General features: G+C 43.2%; 1 protein-coding gene and 1 long non-coding RNA gene across 4 annotated transcripts in view; both read left to right on the forward strand.

The window, feature by feature from the left end:
- The window catches only part of LOC123328863 (translation initiation factor IF-2-like), a 384,326-nt gene that overhangs the window by 167,502 nt on the left and 202,133 nt on the right, over positions 1-14,691 (forward strand). The gene's annotated exons all lie outside the window — the stretch shown is intronic.
- Positions 1-14,691, forward strand: part of LOC123328843 — a 61,583-nt gene that overhangs the window by 904 nt on the left and 45,988 nt on the right. The window contains exons 1-2 of one of the 3 annotated variants that reach the window (XR_006543841.2): positions 1,419-2,657; positions 3,812-3,937. The exons of 1 other annotated variant lie outside the window; for it this stretch is intronic. This is a non-coding gene — a long non-coding RNA (uncharacterized LOC123328843). Of the gene's footprint in view, positions 1-1,418; positions 2,658-3,811; positions 3,938-14,691 lie in introns of those variants that run through there. One more of the 3 variants, XR_006543842.2, reaches the window with a different exon arrangement.

The raw sequence follows: 14,691 nt of genomic DNA on the forward strand, positions 1-14,691 counted from the left end.
GACTCTTTGTGACCCCATAAACTGCAGCACACCAGTCTTCCCCATCCTTCACTATCTCCTGGAATCAGTGATGCCATCCAATCATGGCATCCTCTGTCGTCACCTTCTCCTGCCTTCAGTCTTTCCCAGAATCAGGGTCTTTCCCAGTCAGTCAGTTCTTTGCATCAAATGGTCAAATTATTGGAGCTTCATCTTTAGCATCACTCTTTCCAATGAATATTAAGGGTTGATTTCCTTTAGGACTGACTGGTTTGATCTCCTTGCAGTCCAAGGGACTCTAAAGAATCTTCTCCAGCATCACAGTTCGAAAGCGTAAATTCTTCAGTTATCAGCCTTGTTTATGGGCTAACTATCGCATGCATCCATGACTACTGGAAAAACCATAATTCTGACTATATGGACCTTTGTTAGCAAAGTGATGTCTCTGTTTTTTAATATGCCGGCTAGGTTTGTCATAGCTTTTCTTCCAAGAAGCAAGCGTCTTTTAATTTCATGGCTGAAATGAAATTTTAATTTCTATATGTATGTTTATTATATTAACATATAAGGAATGGGTAGCATACCTCTAGAAACTGACTCATTTGTGTATCTCAGCTTTGTCTCCTTCTCACATGGGAAGGTGTATGTGGAAGAAACCCTTAGCAAGTGTGCAAGGTGGTGTGCATTGCTCTGAATTGTGTGTGTATGTCTGGAAATGCTGACTCGTGGCAGATTCCTTGGATATTCTAGTTTGACCTTCATAAAGGACCTGAGAGAGAAGCAGTTGTGAAAGATATTAATGACACTATGGCAGTCTTACTAAAAATTGGAGTTGTTTTCACTAGCTTACCATAGTTGTCGGAGAAAGTTGCCCTTTAATTGATGAATCAAGTGGTTTATCCTTTGTATGTATGTTTTGATTGACAGCAGCCATCATTCCTCCCTGACAGGACAGGAGAGAGAATCTTACACGTTTCCTCACCATCTACAGACTTTGATATTTTTTCCTCCTGATTAAGCGTACAGGATGAACCAGGGGGTCTGCATCGCCTCTGGTTCTCCATCTGAGTCTGAACCCTGAGCGAGGAATTTGGTCCTGGAGCCAGTGTCGCTGACAGAGGCATCAGCCACCGGGGAATCCGTCACAAATAAGAGCAATCTAGCCGTCCCAGGAACCTAACCACGTCCATATTCAGATAAGGAGAGCACCAAGTGATCTCACGAAGAGTGCTTATCAGGGGCTCGGCGGGTAGTGGTGCCGTTACCCTGCTTCTTGCTGCTGCTGCTGCTAAGTCGCTTCACTCGTGTCCGACTCTGTGTGACCCCATAGATGGCAGCCCACCAAGCTCCCCCGTCCCTGGGATTCTCCAGGCAACAACACTGGAGTGGGTTGCCATTTCCTTCTCCAATGCATGAAAGTGAAAAGTGAAAGTGAAGTCGCTCAGTCGTGTCCGACTCTTAGCTGCCCCATGGACTTGCAGCCTACCGGGCTCCTCCGTCCATGGGATTTTCCAGGCAAGAGTACTGGAGTGGGGTGCCATTGCCTTCTCCGAGCCTGCTCCTTAAGTATGTTAAAAAATAGAGCCTTGAAAGTCATGGTTGTGAAGAGGGAGGACAGGAAAATGAGTGAAATAGCTCACACGGTGCACTTGTCTTCGGAGCAGCGATTCACACGGTGCATTTTTCTTCGGAGCAAGGAGTCCTGTCAGTTTCTCAGAGTGGCTATTTCATCTCTTACAGTCTCAGTAAGAATGTCTTGGTCAGCCGCGGGTTAGCAGCTCGGGAGCTGACTTAGATCTCTGCCTTGCTGACTCCTTGTACCTTTTTGATTTCAGCTCAAATGTCATTTCTTAGAGAGCCTTCCTCCCACCCAGTCTGGGATTTCCTTCCCCCCAGCTCTGCTCCCTGTGTTCTCTGTCTCATCATTCTGTTTCATTTTCTTCACAGCACCTATCACTGTTTGAAATGGTTTTATTTCTTTAGTGGCCTGTTTAGTGTCTCTGTCTCTCTCTGTGTTACCTCTGAGACATAAGCTCCATGCCACGGAAGCCAGCCGTGCCTCCCTGGTTTACTGTTGTTTTTCATAACACATAGAATGGTGCCTGGCTTATGGCAAGTGCTTCATAATTCAAATTCATCGAGTGACTCGATGAAAGAATGAATTAGTGAGGAAGTATGTGCTTTTCTGTTGCTCAATCCCACAGTAATATAGTGCCCATATACTGGCTTGTGGTCTTTCCCTATGAGGGGGATCCAGAGGGACTCCATTAGCTTTCTATTGTTGCAGCAACAAGTTACCACAGACTTAGCAACTTGATAGGCATTTGTTATCTTAAAGTTCTAGAGATCAGAAGCCCACACAGGTCTCACTGGGTTAACACCAAGGTGTTAGCCGGTCTGCGTTTCTCTCTGGAGGCTCCAGGGGGAATCCATTTTCTTGCCTGTTTCAGCTTCTTGAGGCCACACACATTCCTTGATTTGCACCCCTTTCAAGGTCTTTAAAGCCAGCCGTGATGAGTTGACTCTTTCTCGGGTTGCCATCTCTCTGATTCACTGCAGCTGGGGTGCTTTCTCTGCTTTAAGGATTCATGTGATTAGATTGGGCTCACTTAGATAAACTAGGAAAACCTGCCATCTCAATGTTCTTATTACTCAAGTCTGCAAAGTCCTTTGGTCAGGTAAGATAGCATACTCATAGGCTCCAGGAGAAGTTCATGGATGTCTTGTGAGGGGCCTGGAGGGGGATTATTTTTCTGCCTACTATGTGAATTTACTCAAAGAGCAGGCAGAGGGTGGGCTAGCCCAGAGTTTCATTTCTCTTTCAGAATATATATCGTGAAGGACAGAGTTGTTCAGTGCATTTATTCATTCAATGATAAAGATTTCTGGAGCTTGTCATGTTTTCTTTGACAATTACGTTTCTGATGGCAGAGTGGGCTAGGCTAGCTTTGGATGTGGCGACCCTGGAAAAGTTCACCTGAATTCAGTTCCAGGCCTGACAATGAGAAATTGAGGTGCTAACCGAAAATGGGATTTGGTGTGTCCAGTGGGGACTCGGAGTGGTTGTTCTAGTACTGGTAACAGATACATTTGCTGAGTATAGGCCTGCTTGGAGTAATTAATTCATGCCGTATTTACAGCATCCTGTAACAGAGGTAGTTATTATCCCCATTATATGGATGATGAAACTAAGGCAGAGAAGTTAAATAAGTCACCTGAGATCATACAACAAATATGTAATTGAGCTGGAGTTATAAACCCCATGTCTTCTGGCTCTAGGTCCTGCTCTGTAATCGCTGTCCTCCCTTGCTGCTCATAGGGCCATTTTGAGAGTAGCTGAAAAGAGCTAAAGGGGCTTCCCAGGTGGCGCTGGTGGTAAAGAATCCTCCTGCCAATGCGGGAGACGGGTTCAATTCCTGGGCGGGGAAGATCCCCTGGCGAAGGAATTGGCAACCCATTCCAGTATTCTTGCCTGGGAGAATCCTCTGGACAGAGGAGCCTGAGGGGCTGCGGGCCATAGGGCCGCAAAGAAGTCAGGTTGACTGCGGCGATTTAGCAGGAAGGAGCTTTGAGAGAGCCACAGTGGGGGCGAGGCGGGGCAGAGCCTCCGTGCCTTGCAGGTGTGTGTGGGAGCAGGTGGGTGATGGGACCTGGGGTCTCCAGGAAGCAGAGGCAGGAGGCGCCCTGCGCAGGCGCAGCCCCGCGGTTGGGTGGGCGTGGGAGATGCTGCGAGGAGGCTGGACCATGCTGACCGCGGGCGCGCCGGGTCCGGGACTGGCGGGGCAGACGCCGGCTGAGCCCTTCACTGAACAGGAGACTCAAACCATTACAGGGGAAAGGCTTGGAAGCCCGGAGCTGACACGTCTGCTGCCTCAATTACCAGACCTGGGTTCGTGGGCAGCACTTGGATTCGTCGAGCCTCTTGTGAAGAGAGCCTACAAATCGTCGGCATCTCCAGGTGGGACAAGGATCAAACGGTTGTTGAGAAGGGCCCTGTAAATCTTCGTTATTACTGTCCACATGCCAGACTGGCAAGGTCGGGGAACGGAACCAAGTAGGGGCACCTCCGCGCCTCAAAAACTTGAGCAAAATACGGGAGCAAGACAGGAGTTTTTCTTCCCGTGAAACTGATTGATGGTGGGGATTTACAGGTCAGCCTGGGAAAGCATGTAATCCATCAGGGCATTAGAAGGATGTCTTGTTTTGGGCGTGCAGATCCATGGTCACTAAGGTACTAATAAGCGGACAGTGGACAAGCCGCCTCCGCTTGTTCTGCAACCCCCTCGTTTTACTAGCTGTCAGGTGGCCAGGTCTTGAAGGAAGGTGGTTTTATTCAGTGGGTTTGCCGTAATTGTGTGAACGAACGTGGTGGCTGTGAGTTTCAGGCTTCAGAAAGGAGGTGCAGAAACTTACCTTGGAGTTAAGAGCCTCTGCAAATACTTAATCAATCATACATAACTGTCAAGATCGGTAAAGCTCTGAGATTTTACCTTGCCTGTGAACTCTGCACCTGACTCAGTTCTATACCGGTTGGAAATAGACAGGAAAATCCTGGGTCAGACACAAAGGATTTTATTTGCTCATGGCCCAGCCGGCAGCGGGAGCTCCCGCTCAGTTTCTCTTGGCCTTCAACTCCCAGAGGGGCAGGGCCTAGCAACCCCAGTGGGTGCTTCACCCAGGAGGGTCTGTGTCACAGCTGAGGCGGGCAGAGCTTAAGAAGCCATCATTCTTACAAAGCAGGGGTCGCCAGCCTCCAGGCTTCGGACCAATACCTCCTTGTGAGATCAGTGGCGGCATCAGATTAGAAATAAAGTACACAATAAATGTAATGCACTTGAATTATCCTGAAACCATACCCTCACCCCCACTGGCCCTCTGGTGCGTGGAAAAATTGTCTTCCACCGAAACTGGTTCCTGGTGCCGAAACAGTTAGGGACCGCTGTTATAAAGGGCTGCTGGCAAACATATCCAGCCTTTAATATCCTGGTCAGGTAACCAGTCTGTCATTTGTCCTGGAGGGAGACACTGTCTTCATCCTTCTAGGCTGTTCACTTTACAGACATCCTTGTAGAGATAGTCTGGGACAAAAGCTCTCACAAGGCGTGTAATGAAGTTTCCCAGTAGAACCTAATGCAGAATTAGCAGAGATTCCTAATAATTACCTATCAGAGGTGTTTGTGTTTAAGTAGCTGGAATTGTACCAGTGAGTTGGTATAATCTGAATTCACTTTGGGGGAAAAAAAAATCCATTTCTAATTCTGTTCACTTAGTGAGTTCTCAATACTTTTGGATGGTGATTCTGCCAAACTTGTTGCTTAAATACTTAATTACTATGGAGTTCCAAACTTCTAATGAATTGGTAATTGAAAGATATATAGATTAAAAGCAGTTTACCTGGAGCATGCAGGGGGTGTGTGGTTGACACACAGCTTTGTTACCGGTGTGACAAAGTTTAAGACATTAATACTTTGTCAGTGGATGATACTGATAGAAACTTAAAGATTTTTGCTTAGAACAATACACACTTTGATTTCCACGATAAACTTACTAGGCAAATTCTATTAAAATTATTATTTGAGGTACATATATATGGTATGTATATATTTATATATATATATATAAAATATAAAAAATTTCTTTATATTTGATTTTTCAAATTCCACAGATATGTTAAATCTTTACGTAAGATCATGGTTGAAAATTGTAGCCCTACCATTTCCTGCTCAGTATGTAATCAGTGATAAATTGAAGCCAAAAGTCTTGGATAATCCATGAAATAAATGAACTTTGAATATTTTTTAGGCTTAAACTTGATACATAGGTCTATATGCTATGTGCTAAGCCGCTTCATTCACGTCTGACTCTTTGTGACCCTATGGACTATAGCCTGCTAACCTCCTCTGTCCATGGGATTCTTCAGGCAAGAATATTGGAGTAGGTTGTTATGCCCTCCTTCAGGGGATCTTCCTTGACCCAGGGATCCAACATGTGTCTCTTAGGTCTCCTGCATTAGCAGGCGGGTTCTTTATCACTGGTGCCACCTGGGAAGCCCCGCAAGGATCCACATGGTGCCTGCGGTAAATGTCAGAAAGTTCAAGAACTCACTTTATGTCTTATGCCTGGGGGTTGGTGAGCGCTGTGAAGGTGGCTGATCTAGATTGAATGCAGCTGGATCTGGACTGAATTTAAGATCTGCTAATTCCTAATTCTGTAACTTGCCTAAAATATCTGAGCCTTAATCTCCTCATACAACTGTTGTAGATAATGACTACTGCGTCACAGAATAGTTGTGCAGCCTAAATGGAGTAAGTTATTCAAAGCTGGTACATTCCGTTTATAATGTCAAGGGAATACTGAAGTCAGATCAGGACCATTGTAAAGTTTCTTTGATTACTTTCAGCTTGGGTGAAGCTTTAAATTCTTAGTTAAATTCCTTCTCTAAAGCACTCATTTATTGTCTATTATTTTCCTAGTTATCTGGGTACACTGGGGAATTAAAATCATCCTCTAAAAATCATCCCATGGATATCAAAAGCTCATAAATTGTGAGATGCTAATAGGAAAGTCGAGATCTGCTCCAGCTTATTATTACTGGAGTGCACAGAGCTATCTTGGGAAAAGCAAGGGTTGGCTTGATTTCTCAGCATAAGATGCTTTGCAGATTTCAAAATATGTCACTCACTGTAAAAACCAATTCAGTTATTTACCAGCCCCACACATGCTAATCAGAGTTGAAAACATAAAGACCACAGGGAAGAAATGGACTGTTAGATTTCTGTTACCAGCGCTGGTGTTAAGAAATAACCAGAGCTTGCATGAGCCTATGCCCTCAGTTTTATCGGGAATCAGGAACTGAATATTTAGAAACTAATTACAATTCATTAAGATGACTAAAAGAGCTATGGCAGTTTGGGGTTCTATTTTTATCAGTTTAATCGATCTCTCCAATGAAAAGTAGGAAACAGGTTTTCAGTTTTGACAAACAAGGTGAAAGCTTTGCCGTGGGAACAGAATGAGACATGTTGGGAGCAGCTGTGAGGTTCTAGATTTTTTTAAAATAAGCAGCTACTGTGTTCTGAATTTAGGGCTTCCCAGGTGGTACTTGCCTGGAGAATCCCAGGGACGGCGGGGCCTTGTGGGCTGCCGTCTATGGGGTCGCACAGAGTCGGACACGACTGAAGTGACTTAGCAGCAGCAGCAGCAGATGGTACTAGTGGTAAAGAACCCACCTGCCAGTGCTGGAGACGCAAGAAAGGCAGGCTCAATCCCTGGGTCAGGAAGATCCCCTGGAGGAGGGCATGGCAACCCACTCCAGTGTTCTGGCTTGGAGAATCCCATGGACAGAGGAGCCTGGTGGGCTACAGTCCATGGGGTCTCAGAGTTGAATACGGCTGAAGTGACTTAGCATGCGCGCATCCTGAATATGAGGGCATTCATGACTGAGGAGGTGGAGGTGGAGAGGAAAGTTGATGTATTTTGGCAGATGGGCTGACGAAAGATAAATGGTAAGGTGTCTGCCTCCTGATGTGTAAATCTCTATTCACTGTTACCAAATAGAAAACAGCACTCTTATGATGAGAACAGCTTTTATTCCAAATGTGTGTTTGTGTATATATGTATTTTTGTATATGTCTTCAGATTGTATGCAAAATGTTAATGGCTTTACTTAGTAGAGATTGGGTTAAATATTTACTTCCAGCTAAGTATAACCATATGCCTACACTTTAAAAATAGTAACAATTCTAAAGAGAGTAAAGCAAATGAACAATTTAGAAAATATCAAAGCTTGCCTAGATTGGTTGCTAGTGGAGGTAACTGGATAACACTGACATTATTTCGGTTTAGTCCAACTCATGTTAAATAGGCCCCTCCCCTGGGCAGGGTTCTGTCTGGGTGTGTAGTGACAAACCTGGCCACGTCATCAGCAAATCAGCTCAGCTCCCTTACAACCAGAGAGTACCCGGGGGCGGGCACAGCCACCATGGCCCCGGCCTTGGCATCGTCCCGTGTGAGAAGGGAGGTTTCTTGAATTTACCCATGCCCTTTAGAGCCTTATAATACAGAAGAGAAGCTTGCACGTTGGTGAGACAGGACACACATACACATACAGATCAGTTTGCTTACATCAACAATTTTCTTTTGTAAGTAAAAAACGATGGGAGTTAATTTTTTACAGGAATTTTTTCCCTACTTAACTGTAGTTGTTTTAGTTTGCAAGACAGTGAAAGAAATATCTCTTGCTTTTCATTTTCTACTTGTATTTTTCTTTGCCTTGGACTGTACGTGGTCACAGAGACAAATACTGGACACCTAGCACAAATGCAGCCATAGCAGAGATAAAGCAGTAGAAAGTCAGCTCAAGTGAAGGAGCTTCAAACTCTGGGCTCTATTAGACAGGAAAATGTGTATTTCAATAAAGAGTTGTTGAGGCCACAGCAGGCATCTGCACAAAGTTGCAGGGTCAGCATTTTTTTCAGATAGTATCATGGATGAGTAGTTAAGTAAGTAAAGATATTCAGTCCCAGCAGGATCTTGGGGAAATGAGGTCTGTGTTTTCTACTCCTTGGACATGGGCGCAAATCAGTCTTGATTCTGCTGTGGCCTTCTCTTGAGTGCCGCCTCCCTAAGTTCTGCTTCTGTTACTTTGAAAATCATTTTGTTGAAATGACCTTTGTATCAGTGGTACCCTTAGGATAAATTTAAATGCTTTTCTTAAAAAAAAAAAAAAATTTTTTTTTTTTTTTTTAGTGTGGACCATTTTTAAAGTCTTTATTGAACTTGTTACAAGATTGCTTCTATTTTATGTTTTGGTTTTTTGGCCATAAGGCATGTGAGATCTTAGCTCCCCAACCAGGGATCGAACCCATACCACTTGTGTTGGAGGGGAAGTCTTTAACTACTAGACCACCAGGGAAATCCCTAAATGCTTTTCTAAAAATATAATTTTCTCCAATAATTCCTTCAGTTCAGAAGGTATCAGGTGTTGGGAACTTTCTTGGTAAACACTTCCTATTCTTTACCTTATTGATTTATTTTTTTCACAACAAATGGCCCTTTCCAAATGGGTAATATTTCTCTCAGCTTTGAGCTCCTAGCTTGCTTTCCTGATACTGATTTAATTTGGGGACAGTCAAAGCAAACAGACCCACCAGTTCAGTTCAGTCGCTCAGTCATGTCCGACTCTTTGCGACCCCATGAACCACAGCACGTCCCGCCTCCCTGTCCATCACCAACTCCCAGAGTCCACCCAAACACATGTCCATTGTGTTGGTGATGCCATCCAACCATCTCATCCTCTGTTATCCCCTTTTCCTCCTGCCCTCAATCTTTCCCAGCATCGGGGTCTTTTCAAATGAGTCAGCTCTCCACATCAGGTGGCCAAAGTATTGGAGTTTCAGCTTCAACATCAGTCCTTCCAATGAACACGCAGGACTGATCTCCTTTAGGATGGACTGGTTGGATCTCCTTACAGTCCAAGGGACTCTCAAGGGTCTTCTCCAACACCACAGTTCAAAAGCATCAATTCTTTGGCTCTCAGCTTTCTTTATAGTCCAACTCTCACATCCATGCATGACCACTGGAAAAACCATAGCCTTGACTACATGGACCTTTGTTGGCAAAGTAATGTCTCTGCTTTTTAATATGCTATCTAGGTTGCTCATAACTTTCCTTCCAAGGAGCAAGTGTCTTTTAATTTCCTGGTTGCAATCACCATCCGCAGCCACTGTTTCCACTGTTTCCCCATCTATTTCCCATGAAGTGATGGGACCAGATGCCATGATCTTAGTTTTCTGAATATTGAGCTTTAAGCCAACTTTTTCACTCTCTTCTTTCCCTTTCATCAAGAGGCTCTTTAGTTGTTCTTCACTTTCTGCCATAAGGGTGGTGTCATCTGCATATCTGGGGTTATTGATATTTCTCCCGGCAATCTTGATTCCAGCTTGTGCTTCCTCCAGCCTAGCATTTCTCATGATGTACTCTGCATAGAAGTTAAAAAAGCAGGGTGATAATGTACAGCCTTGACATGCTCCTTTCCCAATTTGGAACCAGTCTGTTGTTCCATGTCCAGTTCTAACTGTTGCTTCCTGACCTGTATACAGGTTTCTCAAGAAGCAGGTCAGGTGGTCTGGTATTCCCATCTCTTTCAGAATTTTCCAGTTTATTGTGATCCACACAGTCAAAGGCTTTGGCATAGCCAATAAAGCAGACATAGATGTTTTTATGGAAAAACAGACCCACAGAGACAGATAAAACTCTGTACATGTGAGTAGCGGAACTGTTATCTTTTTTAAGAACTTACAGAATGAGGGCAGGATCTTTTGAAATTGGAGGCTGCATTGTGTAGTGGTTATTAGCATACATAAATTTGGACAGGTTATTAAGTCTGTAAGCTTTTTTAATTCATTTTTTAAAATTATAATAATAATAGTATCTAATAGTATCTAATGTTGTTGTGTATTAGAAATTGGAAAGCATTTAAAATAACGCCTGTTGCATTGTGCTCAGTAATAAATGGTTATCGTTGTGGCCGTGATCAATCTGGATATTTTTATCTTGATTAGTATATATTTTAGGGTTTTGTCAGATGGAAAGCTTCATTTGAATTTGAGATATCTTAAGAGGCAAATGAGACTGTAAAATTTTTCTATGATAATGTCTCTGATTTTCATTGAATTGATTTAAATCACACAAAAGTCACAGGGACTCAAGGGCCTTGAGAGTAGGGGCATGTTAGAGCTTTATTCAGAGTAGGTGCTCAGCAAATTTGGACAGAGCTCTGGGTTCTGGGTTTCTTTCTTTTTAAAAAAAAAATAATAATTTTGGGCTGCGCTGGATCCTCATCACTGCATGCGGTCTTTCCCTGTTTGCAGCAAGCGGGGACTACTCCTCACTGTGGTGCTTGGGCTTCTCATCTCGGTGGCTTCTCTTGTTGTGACGCATGGGTTTAGTTGCTCGGCAACAAGTGGCATATTCCCAGACCAGGGATCTAACCTGTGTCTCCTGCATTGGCAGGTGGATTCTTTACCACTGATCCACCAGGGAAGCCCTGTTGCAGAATTTTAGCAGGCAGTGACTGCTGGTTACAGATAGATGAGTGGTTCTAGGCAGGCTTTCTTTGGGTGGGTGAGTGAGTGGGTAGGCAGTGGGACAGGCTTCTTCCTACCTCAGAGTGCTGTTTTTATATTGCGCTTGTTATATGAAGGATTGCATGATGAAATTTGATTTGACTGGCGCATATTACCCCGGTAACATTTTAGCTTTCTAAAGAAATTGGCTCCTAAGGAATTGGCCGATTGCCCTGAGGCATTCGCCTCTGGCTTAGGAAAGGCATGGTTTGGGTTGAGTTATTTTAACCTCTCTGAGCCTTGGTACCATTATCCTTAAAGCGTAAGGCGGGAAGAGCAGGGGTCACACCAGCAATGTCTCTCTTCCTAGGACAGCTGCTTCTCTGCTTTCTTCCCATTGGCCAGAAGTGAAGCACGTGACCCCTGCTTGCCTCACAGGGAACCGGAGAAGTACCCGGTTCACTTTTCTATTCTTTCTGGCGGCTCTTGGTGCCACCGTTTTCCTTTCTTTCAAGCAGAACAGCGATTGATTGTGGGCATTAGGCTGCCTCTAGGGACTGCTGTGTGTGAGAAGTACTGTTTTATTAAGCATATAGCAGAATCTACATGCCTAGTCAGTAGTAGGCATGTGAAAAATCATGTGTTTTCTCATGTCTGTTTCACTGTGGATTGCTGGATGCATTAAAAGTGTTTTAGGAGATAATAAACCCATATTTAATATAGATTTTAGCTTAGGGTGTATCTCATTTTCAAAAATGTTAAAATGTAAAAAAAAAAAAATTGGATGTTGTGGAATTAAGGAGCTACGAAAGTAGATAGGATGAGCCTGAAATTTTAATTTTTTTTTTTTCTTTTAAAGCAGGGCATAAACATTGCTTGGCTTCAATTACTCAGATAAAAGAAATGTTCATTTTGAGGGATACATATACTCTGCTTTTAATGCAATAATTTGGGGGAATTATTTTAAAATTAATTTTGTAAGGCTGCCAAAATACATATTTTTATATAACGGTAGCAAGAATAACAATAAAAACTTTATTTAATAAAAAGAGTATTGAAAATTTTCTAAATCACTCACAGATGCAAAGGGCATTTTTCAAGACCTTTTTAAAAAAAAAAAAATCATGCTGAGTCAGGCTCCTGATCTCATAGGATGTATTAGGGAGGGTACTGTTTTCAGCTCCGAGTGTCCTGATCAATCCTGTTATTTTTATTTCAATTCAGTTAATGAGTCAAATAGGGTATTGGTGATCTAAGACTAAGGTCAAGGTATTGTCAGTATAAATCTCTTTAAGAAAATATTAGGTTCTTATTTTTATGCAATAGCCAGTTTTTTCCTTGTTAACTAATTTTACCTAATTTCTCAGATTTTTTTTCTCTTAATGTAGTAGTTTGTATGCATCACATTTCTTGTAGTGTTTGTGTTAATGTCATGCCAGCCGGATGTTGTTTATAGTTCCTAAAGAGGTGTTAATACTTCTAAAACAACAGAAAACTAAAACTGAAAAATCCAGATTTGTGGAGAGTTATATTCTGAGCTGGAAGCCTCAGTGAATGAATTGCATAATTTTAATAAAATAATGCTGTCACCAGTGGTTTTAAAATCCAGTATTCAGATACATGTGCAATATGCAGCATCCTTTATCAGTGATTTTCTCAGTCTAAATCTGTGCCAATTTGTTCATATTCACACCCACACATACACACACATGCATATACACACATAAACACATGTACAGACATGTAAACATATAAACATACTTTTCACATATATAAATTGTATATTTTATATAAAAGTATATTTTAGCAGATTATGAAATGGCCTTAGAGAAGAAAATATGTATCCATAAATAAAGGCACGGTTAAGCAATCCTGCTGGGAAATGTACGATTCCAAAAAAAATAGACATTTGGTTCTATTATTGCTGTGTGTTTCACAGATATAAACTCTTTGGTTTAGTTGGCAAAGAAGTTTATTAGGTTAGAAATCAGTTCCTTAAATTACAGTCTTTGCTAAAGTGCAGTGCATTTAAAGAAACTTTCTCAGAATTAGAGGGTCAAATATTACAGTTTTCTGAAAAAGACCCTGGACATTTATGATGGTAGGGTGAGTTAATTCTGTTTCCCTGGGTGAAGTCTCACTGTGAGGACACAATACACCACTTTGGCTGAGATGCAATTTCCAATAAATTATGAAAATTATTGCTTCCAGTGCTGGGCTCTGTAAATCTCATGGGAAATAACTTGAAACTATGTGATAGATTTGAAATTAATTCCTATCATCCTCCCTCGCCCCCGCCACCACTTCCCTGAAGTAACCAGCCTCTGTTTACAAGATGTACCATTATTTCTTGGCCATCAAGAAAGGCAAGCCAATGTAGTCCTGTTTTGCAGAATGAGACTGCTGTGATAAAATCTCGTCCATACATGGTTGTTAGGGTTGAACTTGCCTGGAGAATCCCAGGGACGGGGGAGCCTGGTGGGCTGCCATCTATGGGGTTGCACAGAGTCGGACACGACTGAAGCAACTTAGCAGCAGCAGCAGGGCTGAACTGAATTCAGCAAGCTCTGATTTTGGGAGTTGGACAGAGTGGCCTGTGCTTCTTTCAGAAGCTAAAGAGTTGCTCTTTGACCCTTTCTCCTGGTCCTTGTCTTTCTCTGGCTTCCTCTAGTGATGCTCAGCAAAGAATGTGATGATTGGGATTTTCCCCTTTGCCAGATGAGGTGAGTTTTGTAATGAAGAGTTTCAAATTAAACCCCTGTTCTCAACCTTGCAAAATCCTGGTTGGACACAGGTGAAACGTGCCTGCCATTTGCAGACTTAACTGGTTGAGGAAATGGTGAGTAACTCATTATGCTTCTAAACCAGACTTGGGGTCCACTCGCCTATCTGCTGCCTCTGGCTTGTGGTGAAGGAAAGTGCAGTGTTTATTGTGAGGCAGCAGACAAGGAGTCCAGGAAGCTAATGCTCAAAATACCCCTGAGCTCCCTCGATGGGTTTCAGCAAAGAATTTTAAAGACAAGGGTGAGGAAACAGTGTCACGCGGCAGGGTTATGTGATCAGCTCGAGCACAGTTCTCTGATTGGTCGATGGTGGGATAACAGAGGAGTATCAGGCCATCTGGGGGCTGTGTGCTCACAACCATCACGTTAGTCTTCTTTCTGATGGAGATTTTAGCATCTATAAAACAACTCAGGAAATGCGCGTCAGATAAGGTTGTCTGGGAACCTCAGAGATGGGGGACCGTTTGTCCCCGAAGGCCCCACAGCGTCCCCCCGCTTTGCAGTTCTATTGCACATGTTGGGAAAGACTGTTCTTAAAAGTGGGGAGAGACAGGAGGTGAGTGTTTTGGAAATCTCTGTGGATAAAGCAGAGATGCTCAGCGTGTATGAATGCCATGCTTTTTGTTCATTTCTTGAATCATTTTTATTTTATCATTTGTGTGTTTCTGGCTGCACTGGGTTTTTGGTGCTGCTCGTGGGCCTCCTCTACTTTGGCTACTAGCAGGGGCTACTCTGTAGTTGCAGTGCACGGGCTCCTCATCACGGTCAAGAGTATAGGCTCTAGGGCGCTTGGGCTTTAGTCGTGGTCCGCTGGCTCAGCCGCTCTGAGGCATATGGGATCCTCCCAGACTAGGAATAAAACA

Source organism: Bubalus bubalis, chromosome 13 (genome assembly GCF_019923935.1).
Source record: "Bubalus bubalis isolate 160015118507 breed Murrah chromosome 13, NDDB_SH_1, whole genome shotgun sequence".
NCBI lineage: Eukaryota > Metazoa > Chordata > Mammalia > Artiodactyla > Bovidae > Bubalus > Bubalus bubalis.